This window comes from Theropithecus gelada, chromosome 7b (genome assembly GCF_003255815.1).
Source record: "Theropithecus gelada isolate Dixy chromosome 7b, Tgel_1.0, whole genome shotgun sequence".
Classification (NCBI taxonomy): domain Eukaryota; kingdom Metazoa; phylum Chordata; class Mammalia; order Primates; family Cercopithecidae; genus Theropithecus; species Theropithecus gelada.
Window position 1 is genome coordinate 64,445,582 of NC_037675.1, and position 12,503 is coordinate 64,458,084.

The window sequence follows — 12,503 nt, forward strand, 5'->3', positions numbered from 1 at the left end:
TTTGCCAACAATGAAAAGTCGAATGGTAGGGAGAAATGAGAAATGCAATTGACAAGAAAAAGACTATTAGACAACCAAGAGTGTCTGCTGCAAAAGAACATCATCATCATCATCATCAAAGTTCAAAAACAGTGTTGGCCAAAACACACTTCTCTATTTAAGTGAACTATTAGGACTTGAAACTATTTAAATAAAGACTTAAAGTTAATTCTAAAAACATGTGTTGAGATAGCATAATATTTCAGAGCACAGATTGTGGTTACACTTGACCCCACTTCAACCAAAACAGCTATACTTATTTCTGTTTAAAATATTGAGACTCACCAAAATATTTCATTTGAAAAAAAAAAGCATTCTGGATTCTAGGTGAAGGTAACAGCTAATTAGAGAGAAATGCTCCAGCATTGAGAGAAGGTAGCAATCGCCCTGTTCTCCTCCTCTCTCTAACATCCCTTCTCCATCTGTTTGTAGCCTCCTCTTCTACCTGCTCTTTCAATGCTGATGTACTACAGTCTCCTCTTTCCATACTTCTTGTCTCACATGTTTTCTTTCTTCAGCTTCCACTACCAATTTTTTGCTAATAAATACAAACCTCTAAGCACTCCTCTCCTGAACCTCAGATTTGAACTTGCAAAAATTCACTGATTATCTCCAACTAAACATCCCACAAACACCTCCAAATTCACCTAACTAAAAATTACACCCAGCACCTGTTGCTTTCCCACGACCCATCTGTACTTGTTCCTTCCTGGGTGTTCCCAACATCAGTAAAATGTCTCCCCATCAACCAAGCATCCAGAGCAGAAACCTGGCCAGTCATTGTCCAGTCCTCTCTCTTCCTCACTGACACATCAGAAAGTTGTCAATATTGTCACTTCTAACATCCAAATGTCTCTCACACCAACTCCTTTCCACTCTACCCCCTGCACACTACTCTCATCATTTCTTATATAGTTTTTTCTTCTTTTTAAAACATATTTTATTATTTTATTTTACGTTCTGGGATGCATGTGCAGGATGTACAGGTTTGTTACATAGGTAAACTTGTGCCATGGTGGTTTGCTGCACCCATCAACCCATCACCTAGGTATTAAGCCCCGCATGCATTAGCTATTTTTTTAATTATTATACTTTAAGTTCTGAGGTACATGTGCAGAACATGGAAGTTTGTTACATAGGTATACATGTGCCATGGTGGTTTGCTGCACCCATCAATCTGTCATCTACATTAGGTATTTCTCCTAATGCTTTCTCTCCCCTAGGCCTCCACCCCTGACAGGCCCCAGTGTGTGAGGTTCCCCTCCCTGTGTCCATGTGTTCTTATTGATCAACTCCCATTTTTGAGTGAGAACATGCGGTGTTTGGTTTTCTGTTCTTGTTAGTTTGCTGAGAATGATGGTTTCCAGCGTCACCCATTTCCCTGCAGGACATGAACTCATCCTTTTTATGGCTGCATAGTGTTCCATGGTGTATATGTGCCACATTTTCTTTATCCAGGCTATCATTGATGGGCATTTGGGTTGGTTCCAAGTCTTTGCTATTGTGAACAGTGCCACAATAAACATACATGTACATGTCTCTTTATAGTAGAATGATGTATAATTCTTTGGGTATATATTCAGTAATGGGATTGCTGGGTCAAATGGTATTTCTAGTTCTAGATCCTTGAGGAAGTGCCACGCTGTCTTCCACAATGGTTGAACTAATTTATACTCCCACCGAAAAAAGTGTTCCTATTTCTCCACATCATCTCCAGCATCTGTTGTTTCTTGACTTTTTAATGATCACCATTCTAACTTGTGTGAGATGGTATCTCATTGTGGTTTTGATTTGCATTTCTCTAATGACTAGTCATGATGAGCCTTTTTTCATATGTCTGTTGGCTGCATGAATGTCTTCTTTTGAGAAGTGTCTGTTCATATCCTTTGTCCACTTTTTGATGAGGTTCATTGTTTTTTTTCTTGTATATTTCTTTAAGTTCTTTGTAGATTCTGAATATTAGCCCTTTGTCAGATAGATAAATTGCAAAATTTTTCTCCCATTCTGTAGGTTGCCTGTTCACTCTGGTGATAGTTTCTTTTGCTCTGCAGAAGCTCTTAGTTTAATCAGATTCCATTTGTCTATTTTGGCTTTTGTTGCCATTGTTTTTGGTGTTTCAGTCATGAAGTCTTTGCCCATGCCTATGTCCTGAATGGTATTGCCTAGGTTTTCTTCCAGAGTTTTTACGGTTTTAGGTCTTATGTTTAAGCCTTTAATCCATCTTAATTTTTTTATAAGGTGTAAGGAAGGGATCCAGTTTCAGCTTTCTGCATATGGCTAGCCAATTTTCCCAACACCATTTATTAAATAGAGAATCCTTTCCCCATTTCGCGTTTTTGTCAGGTTTGTTAAAGATCAGATGGTTGTAGATGTGTGGTGTTATTTCTGAGGCCTCTGTTCTGTTCCATTGGTCTATATCTCTGTTTTGGTACCAGTACCATGCTGTTTTGGTTACTATAGCCTTGTACTATAGCCTAGTTTGACGTCAGTTAGCGTGATGCCTCCAGCTTTGTTCTTTTCACTCAGGATTGTCTTGCCTATGTGGGCTCTTTTTTGGTTCCATATGAAATTTAAGGTAGTTTTCCCCAATTCTGTGAAGAAAGTCAGTGGTAGCTTGATGGGGATAGCATTGAATCTATAAATTACTTTGGGCTATATGGTCATTTTCACAATATTGATTTTTCCTATCCATGAGCATGGAATGGTTTTCCATTTATTTGTGTCCTCTCTTATTTCCTTGAGCAGTGGTTTGTAGTTCTCCTTGAAGAGGTCCTTCACATCCCTTGTAAGTTGTATTCCTAGGTATTTTATTCTCTTTATAGCAATTGTGAATGGGGGTTCACTCATGATTTGGCTCTCTGTCTGTTATTGTTGTATAGGAATGCTTGTGATATTTGCACACTGATTTTGTATCCTGAGACTTTGCTGAAGTTGCTTATCAGCTTAAGCAGATTTTGGGCTAAGACGATGGAGTTTTCTAAATATACAATCATGTCATCTGCAAACAGAGACAAACTCCCTCTCTTCCTATTTGAATATGCTTTATTTCTTTCTTTTGCCTGATTGTCCTGGCCAGAACTTCCAATAGTATGTTGAATAGGAGTGGTAAGACACTTGTCTTGTGCCAGTTTTCAAAAGAAATGCTTCCAGTTTTTGCCCGTTCAGTATGATATTGGCTGTGGGTTTGTCATAAATGGCTCTTATTATTTTGAGATACATTCCATCAATACCTAGTTTATTGAGAGTTTTTAGCATGAAGGGCTGGTGAATTTTGTCAAAGGCCTTTTCTGCATCTATTGAGATAATCATGTGGTTTTTGTCATTGGTTCTGTTTACGTGATAGATTATGTTTATTGATTTGCATATGTCCAACCAGCCTTGTATCACAGGGATGAAACCAACTTGATCGTGGTGAATAAGCTTTTTGATGTGCTGCTGGATTCGGTTTCCCAGTATTTTATTGAGGATTTTGCATTGATGTTCATCAGGGATATTGGCCTGAAATTTTCTTTTTTTGTTGCGTCTCTGCCGGGTTTTAGTATCAGGATGATGCTGGCCTCATAAAATGAGTTAGGGAGGATTCCTTCAAACTCTATTGTTTGGAATAGTCTCAGAAGGAATGGTACCAGCTTCTCTTTGAACCTCTGGTAGAATTCGGCTGTGAATCCGTCTGGTCCTGGGCTTTTCTTGGTTGGTACGCTATTAATTGCTGCCTCAATTTCAGAACTTGTTATTGGTCTAATCAGGGATTCGACTCCATCTTGGTTTAGTCTTGAGATGGTGTATGTGTCTATGAATTTATCCATTTCTTCTAGATTTTCTAGTTTATTTGCGTAGAGGTGTTTATAGTATTTTTGATGGTAGTTTGTATTTCTGTGGGATCAGTGGTGATATCCACTTTATCTTTTTTTATTGCATCTATTTAATTCTTCTCTCTTTTCTTCTTTATTAGTCTGGCTAGAGGTCTATTTTGTTTATCTTTTCATAAAAACAACTCCTGGATTCACTGATTTTTTTGAAGGGTTTTTCGTGTCTCTATCTCCTTCAGATGTGCTCTGATCTTAGTTATTTCTTGTCTTCTGCTAGCTTTTGAATTTGGTAAACCCTTTGGCGGTACATCTGCTTCCTGTGATTTACCCTTCATCCTACAGCCACAGTGCGATTTCCCTTTTTTTTTTTTGAGATGGAGTCTCACTCTATCGCCCAGGCTGGAGTGCAGCCGCGCGATCTGCAAGTTCCGCCTCCCAGGTTCACTCCATTCTCCTGCCTCAGCCTCCCGAGTAGCTGGGACTACAGGCGCCCGCCACGACACCCAGCTAATTTTGTTGTTGTTGTTGTTGTATTTTTAGTAGAGACGAGGTTTCACTGTGTTAGCCAGGATGGTCTGGATCTCTTGATCTGGTGATCCGCCCACCTCGGCCTACTAAAGTGCTGGGATTACAGGCACGAGCCACTGCGCCTGGCCCACAGTGCGATTTCTAAAACAAACATCCAAAGTGATTTTCCCTCTTAAAAGTTTTTTTTTTTTTCCTTCCAGAGCTATAGGATAAAGTTTGAACTCTGTGTGGTACCCTGCAAGACCCATCATGACTCGCTCTCACTTCCTCTCTAGCCTAATCTCTAGCCTTTTTCACTCATGGCGAGAAGTGGCCTTACTAATTAATTAATTTAGACCCCAGGTTTTGAAGCCAGACTGCCTGAGCTTGAATCTTGGCTCTGTCACTTACTGACTTACCTGAGAAAGTCATTTGACCTCTCTATGCCTCTGATTTCCCACTGGTAACATGGATGTAATAATATTCTCTGAAAATTAAGTAAGGTAGTATATGTAAAGTATGTGGAAAAGTGCCTAGCACATAGTAAGTGCTGAATAATAGTTAACTGCCATGAACTTTACAATCATCCACTTTCTCTAAACCCGATGTTTTGTCCCTATCTCTGTTCATCTTCCTTGAATTCCCTTCCTTGTTTTGTTTGCCAGACAAGTCCTTCTCCCCATTCAAAGGTCATTTCTACTGGGCCCTTAAAACTTGAAAAACAAATTATCAAGCCTGTGTTCTCCATTCAATAAAAGGAGACCTTGGAAATTTATAGAAAAAAAGTTTCAGATTGCAGAACTATCCAACATGATAAAGGAATTCTTCATTATTTGTTTATTCATTTATTTAACAAGCGTTTTTTGAATACCTTATTATAGGCACTATTCTAAGGGCAAAGAATACAAAGATTATCAATACAAGCATTCAAAAATCAAAATCCAGACCAGTGTTGTCTAGTAGAACTTTCTGTGATATACAAATGATCTGTGTATTAGTCTCTTCTCACGCTGCTAATAAAGAAATACCTGAGACTGGGTAATTTATAAAGGGAAGAGGTTGAATTGACTCACAGTTCCACATGGGTGGGGAAACCTCACAATGATGGCTAAAGGCGAATGAGTAGCAAAGTCATGTCTTACATTGTGGCAGGCAAGAAAGCTTGTGCAGGGGAACTCACATTCATAAAACCCTCAGATCTCGTGAGACTTATTTACTATCACAAGAACAGTATAGCGGAAACCACTCCTAAGATTCAATTATCTCCACCTGGCCCCACCCTTGATACATGGGGATCATTATAATTCAAGGTGAGATTTGGGTGGGGACACAGAGCCAAACCATATCACTCTGACCAATATGGTAACCACTAGCCAGCTGTGGCTATGAAGTATTAGAGACATGAGTCATGCAACTGAGGAAATGAATATTCAATTGTATTTAATTCTAATTAATTTAAATCTAAATAGCCACATGTAGCTAGTAACTACCTTATTAGACAGGATAGTCTGGACCCGTATATGAAGAAATAGTTATCAGGTGAACAGGACCATAGAAAAGATATGTATAAAATAACATGCGGCCACAGAGGAATGAGCGGACAATTGTTTTTAGGAGTTGGGGGAAAAGCTTAAAATATTTGGTCACAAAGAATGAGTAAATTACTTTATAGGGAAATGGAGTACTAACTAAGCTTCCTCCAGCTTTGATAGGGTATGAAAAAGTGGTTGGCAACTCATCTGAGAAATTAATGAAGCCCTTACAAGCTGGGATTTGGTGTCACCGAATGCTTTCTTTAAGAGATGTATATTGTTTGGTTGTTTTTCAATCCTCAATGTTACCAAAGAGGCACAATTCGGAGGAAATGTAGAGGAATGAATGAAGGTGAGGGAATTATGCTCTGCATCATAATGTGAAATATTTCATTTTGAGATAAGTAGCCTCAGAATTTATAATGCAACTGGGAATATTTTTCCATTTTGTAGGTTTATACTTTACCATCTCTGAGAATTTATATCGTCCTCAGAGGGTATGTGGCAGTGTGTGTGTGTGGGGGGGGGGTGTGTATGTGTGTGTTTGAGAGAGAGAGGGCAACAGCAACAAAGAAAGAGAGAAAAAAACAGTTAATCACTGGCAAAGAATGCAAAAGGCATATCTGCAGCTCATTTAATAGAGAGATTTGAAGGGGAAGAAGTCCTAAAGCCCACCTAGATTGTCTCCCAGAGCTGGATTCCTTTCAAAGGCATCTAAGATTGCCCCACCCAGACCACCTAAGGCACATTTCCAAACTATCACTCAAACTTAAAAAAAAATGTACTATTGGGTAAAAGAGATGGATGTTGAGGCCAGACTTGCCCTTACAGAGAGAATTTCCAAAAGACGGGCAGAGATTCACCCTGAGGAAATTAGGAGAGAAGGTAAGCCTCAGAACACAGGAATAAGGCTAGGAAATGTTACAGGGAATGATGGTGACTCACAAAGTGGCTATCTGACAATGGTTTAACCTCTTGGGTACATTTCTATTGAGCCATGGGAAAGATAATACTTTGAAGAAAGTTTTAAATGTCTTCCTCTAGTACAACTTAGCACAGCAAACTCTTGAAAGGAAGTGAAGAAGAATATGAAGAAAAACAGTGATCCCTGCTATACTGTTTGTTATCTCTACTGCCTCCTCCACCAAACACTCCACAGTGGCCCTTGAGACATGGACAATGTCCTGAAGGAGTTGTGGGTCATTTGTTGCTGGGTTCAACTCTTAGCAAATAAATTCATGTCCATGTGGCAGAGTGAAGAGTAGTGAGTAGCAAGACAAAACTCAGAAGAGGAGTGGTCAAATTAATAGAAGGGGAGGAGACCCCAGGCTGTTCCTTTCTCCAACACACACATGCACACACACATACACTCATACTCAAACTACATAAATACACTAAGCGATGAAAACTGCTAATATTTTCATAAGAAAGAGAAATACATTCCAATGAGCTTATATGCAATTTATTATCTAATATTTGAGAATTCTCCATAAATCCATATACAGTAATACCTAATTGAGTCTACTTGAAGAAAAATACCAATCTGAATTTGTAAAAAATCTGAATCATGGGTGATTTTTATGATAGGCAATTGCATTACTTTTTAATAAGCTGTACACACCTAGTGACCTCTGCCAAGTAGAGGCCCACAAGATCTGCATTAATGGTTAGCTAGTTAGCAACACTGGCAAACAAAACCATTGGCAAGCAGTCTGCTAAAGCACTGGAAAGAAAGCACTTGCTTCCTTCATTTCGTTTGAGTATTCATTTGGTCATCTTTGTTCTTCATGAATGGTATACATGTAAACTCTAAACCAACCTTTGTTCAAATTACATAAATTATATTAATGGAGTCTAAATTAATGAAATTTTACTTTATTCATCTGAAAACACCACCAGCTTAGTAGCCAACAATGTCATAAGCTGACAAGAAAAAGTGATTCTGCAAAACTTTTTTACTGAACTGATGGTAGACCATGTCCAATTTTCTGGACTCAGTGTTCTAAAGAATTCTGCTGCCTGTCTTATTTTCAAAATAGCTAGCTATAAATTTCAGCAAATGCCAGCCTCCCAGTAAGTAGCGAGAGAAAGGAGAAGAGTGCATGGGTACTACTGATTGTCCAAAAAGCCTGTAGCACATGACATGGGAGATCAAATACGACCTACCAATCATATATTGTTTAAAGTATTAAGTAAGCATAATTTGATTTAGGAAAATCACATAAGGAATATTATCAAAGCAAGTTCATGAACATGGTGCAAGGCAGGTCCAACTTGAGCCTAAGAAGGAGATAGAGGCTAGAGGCAGGGTCTAGTGGTGCCATGCCGGCCTTGCACCCCAGGCAAGGCAAATCCTTTGCTGTTGCTTTCCAATATGACCCAACTGTAGCCCACAAGTCAACAATAAGACTTCTTTCCCTTTGGGTTTCAGCCATGGCATGCTGGTAAATATTTAACAGTTGGTTCTCTGGGTGTAGTTCCGACCTGAATTTTGGTCGATGTTTTGGTTAATGTTAATGAGTAAGATGATTGTGAAATAATTAAAATCTATGTTGAAGCTTCACTAGTTCATCGAGGACGTGAACAGCTTCTTTGCCGAACCACTTAACGGTTTCCTAATACTAAAAGAATATTTTCTCAATTTGTTATGCAATTCACAACAAAACAGCTAAACCACTACACACTGAAGTTTAATCTGCATTATTAACATTTTCCCCACCACTTTCTTAGGTCTAGATAGACGATCAACAAAACAATAAATGAGGTATTCATTTGTAGTGTTTGCTGATTCCATGGTATTAACACTCCCACTATGGCCCTTCCTGGCTACCAACATGTTGTCATTGAATGCAGAATTGGCAAGAGATGAGCAGTAGCACACTATTATATAGTTTTCATCACACAGACAAAATAGACATAAAAAGCTTCAAAGGCAGAGATAACAGAGTAAAATAATTAAGAAGTAATGAGTTTTGAATGTTTATTTCCTTTGTTTTTAATATAATTTATTTCATTATACGTTTACATAATTCACTTTTTAATAATGTGCATGTTTAACAGCCAGCTTAAAAAATTCCTGAATTTAACAACCAGCTCTCAGTGGCCAATAAAGCTAGCTCCAGCATACCATTATTGCAGCCATAACCTAAATATGTAAAATATTATCCTGAACAAAAGTAACATTTAATCTACTTGTATCCTTTAATATACCAGTATGGGTGAGCTTCAGAGACTGAACTTAGAGAACAGAGCACTGTAGAAAAGAGACACAATCGGCCGGGCGCGGTGGCTCAAGCCTGTAATCCCAGCACTTTGGGAGGCTGAGACGGGCGGATCACGAGGTCAGGAGATTGAGACCATCCTGGCTAACACGGTGAAACCCCGTCTCTACTAAAAAACACAAAAAACTAGCCGGGCGACGTGGCGGGCGCCTGTAGTCCCAGCTACTCGGGAGGCTGAGGCAGGAGAATGGCCTAAACCCAGGAGGCGGAGCTTGCAGTGAGCTGAGATCCGGCCACTGCACTCCAGCCTGGGCGGCGGAGCGAGACTCCGTCTCAAAAAAAATAAAAAATTAAATAAATAAATAGAAAAGAGACACAATGCCTAACAAAATTATGGCTAATACTAATAACAACCCCCAAAATACAGGAATAGACACAAAGCACTACGCATGTCAGAAAGGGTATTGCATTAAGAAGTCCATGGATGAGGCCGGACGCGGTGGCTCATGCTGGTAGTCTCAGCACTTTGGGAGGCCGAGGAGGGGGGATCACTTGAGGTCAGGAGCTCAAGACCAGCCTGGCTAACATGGTGAAACCCCCGTCTCTACTAAAAATGCAAAAATTAGCCAGGCATGGTGGTGGGAGCCTGTAATACCAGCTACTCGGGAGGCTGAGGCAGAAGAATCATTTGAATCCAGGAGGCAGAGGTTGCAGTGAGCTGAGATCACACCACTGCACTCCAACCTGGGCAGCAGAGTGAGACTCCATCTCAAAAAAGAAAGAAAGATAAAAAAGGAAGTCCATGGATGAGACTTACAGTTTTCTGTCTAATACCTACTCTCCTTATAGGTGAGACTGCCAGCCACCTAGCCAATACTCATTCTCTCCTTCTTTCTTACTAAAAGAACACTGTTATTATTTGGAGCAACCAGAGACATGACTAAGAAATTATACTTTCTAGCCTTCTTTGCAGCTATGGGTGGCCATGTGACAGATGGAGCCAAGAAGAAATAAGTGGAAGTCACTGGATAGGGTTTCCAAGAAAGTTCTTTGAAAGAATATTTGCTATTTGAGCAATATGATAGATGAAGCCACGTCCCTGTGTCATCATAGAACCATCCTGCCAACCCTACACTACCCACTTTCAATTCCTCACTACATGAGAAAACAAAATCACATAATTAGTTTAAGCTCCTCTCACCTGGATGTGCTGCTACAAGCAGCTGAACTAAAAAGCGTAATTAATAAGGAATCAACATGAAATGACTGGGAAAGATTGTCAAACAAGAATATAATAAAGCTCAGTCATCAGCATCACCATTCCAGTTTAAAGTGCATCTGATAAAGAATCCTTCATTAACTCTCATTCAACCACCTATCATTTACAAGGATCAGAAAGAGAAAATGTGGGCTGTTATTGTATTATAAAAATGTACAAGGAATTTCAACTGTAAAACTATTAAAGTAGGAATGAAAAATAACTGGTGGCCCATACATGCTTTGATACCAGAAGCATAGGTAACAAGATGACTAAAAGAAGGCAGAGAAATAATACATCCTTCTGCCTCTTTTTTGACCAGTGCTCCTCTGTTTCCAATTAAACAATGTAGTGGATGATAGAAATCCAATTAAAATGAGCATAGAAGTTCAGGCAGAGCTTAACCTAGGGGTTCGAACAGTATTATTAAGATAGCTCCTCTTCATATTTTGACTGTCTTTTCTTGGGTTGATTGAACTGAATGGATCTCAGGCTCCATGTGGTAGCCCTTTATGTCTTATTGGCTCTGCCTGGGACACATCCCATCTTTGAATGAATCACTGTGACCAGGGGAAGAGACATGCAATGCTCTGTTCAGCCATGCCAGAGCCACCTGCCTTCTTTCTGGAGCCAAGAGAGGAGCCCCTTTGAAACCACAGGAACTGAGTGGAACAGCATCACTCATTGCCAGATTTCTACCATCAGGGAGAGTAAAATGTAAAAAACTATGCCTTGGTCACCTTCTTAGAGATCTGATTTTCTAAGAAGGCATCACTTTGGGAAAATGTGCTCTAATAAAATTGTTGCTTCCCTGTTCCCACCCCATATCAGCCCTGGACAACAGAGAAGGGGTAGTTCTCTGGGGGAAAAAAATGAATTATTACTAGAAAAAGTGAGAATACATATGGGATGGCCAAAATGATGTCCATTATACTTACTGTTTGTCCTCAGGTCAGAAATTCCAAGTTTGCACTAATGGGAAACTGAGCATGCCCCTCTCCCATAATGGTAATTCATTCTGAGACATCACTCCCCAGACTGCTCAAGTAGTGCCACATCACTTTCTGCATATACCAGGTGACAGCAACTTCACTTCACAGAAGCAACTAAATAGGAAGGTGGGGAAAAGGAGCATAAGCCAGTATTTCACCCTGACATATACAGTCCTTTGTGTAAAACCTTGAAGGGAAGTAAAGAAAGAGAGTCCTGAATGAAGAAGATGCTGTGGATTATAATTTTTCATGCACCACAATGAGTCATAGAGTCAGAGGCAGTAGAAGTACAATAAGATCCTACCTCCGCAAGGCAGTGCCACACCACATGAATGCCCACCAGACTGTAGAATTGAACTGGGAGTACTTCATGCCAAAAACAAGAGGATGGTGACATATTTATCAGTTATACAGAAACAAAAAATTAAGCCAGGGACACATACCAATTACAGGCAAAGACTTAAGTAGCACAAAGAAATTTGTGTTGACAAAACAAACAAAAGCACCATAAATTTGTATAAGCCAACTAATAAAGCAAAAACTATGATGAATAAGAAGAAAAACTACTTAGATTATTTTAGATGGACAAAAACAAAAATAAAATTACTACATATCAAAACTGATCAGTAATGTAGTATTCATATAATAGAGTATTATTTTAGTCAATTACTCCATGAAGGACGGATTTTAAACTTTCTCAGGAAAGATTTTAAAATCAATTCTCTATCCCTCTTCTTATTATCCCAATCAGGTCCTTTGTCCTACCGTGTTCTTTATTTTTTTCTTCACTGATCTCTAGGTTACATTCTACTTGACATCTATACAATTATTTACTTAGTATATTTTATTGATCTATTGTTTTGACTCAAATACATTTATTTTAAAGAAGAACTGGTGGATAAGAAAATATAAACCAAGAGCAAAAGATAGAAAGGCCCATGCCCTGGATCCAGGACCACCAGCTTCGCTGGGATCCTGTCCCAGGGTCTTTGGATAGCCCCGCCTGAAGTGCCCATGATGGGCTACATGTTTGGTAAACAGATCTATTTCGCTGACATAGTCTCCAAGAGTGCCAACTACTGCCATACATCTCAGGGAGGCCCAACAGGCTTAATTCTGTTGGGAGAAGTTGCCCTTGGAATTAA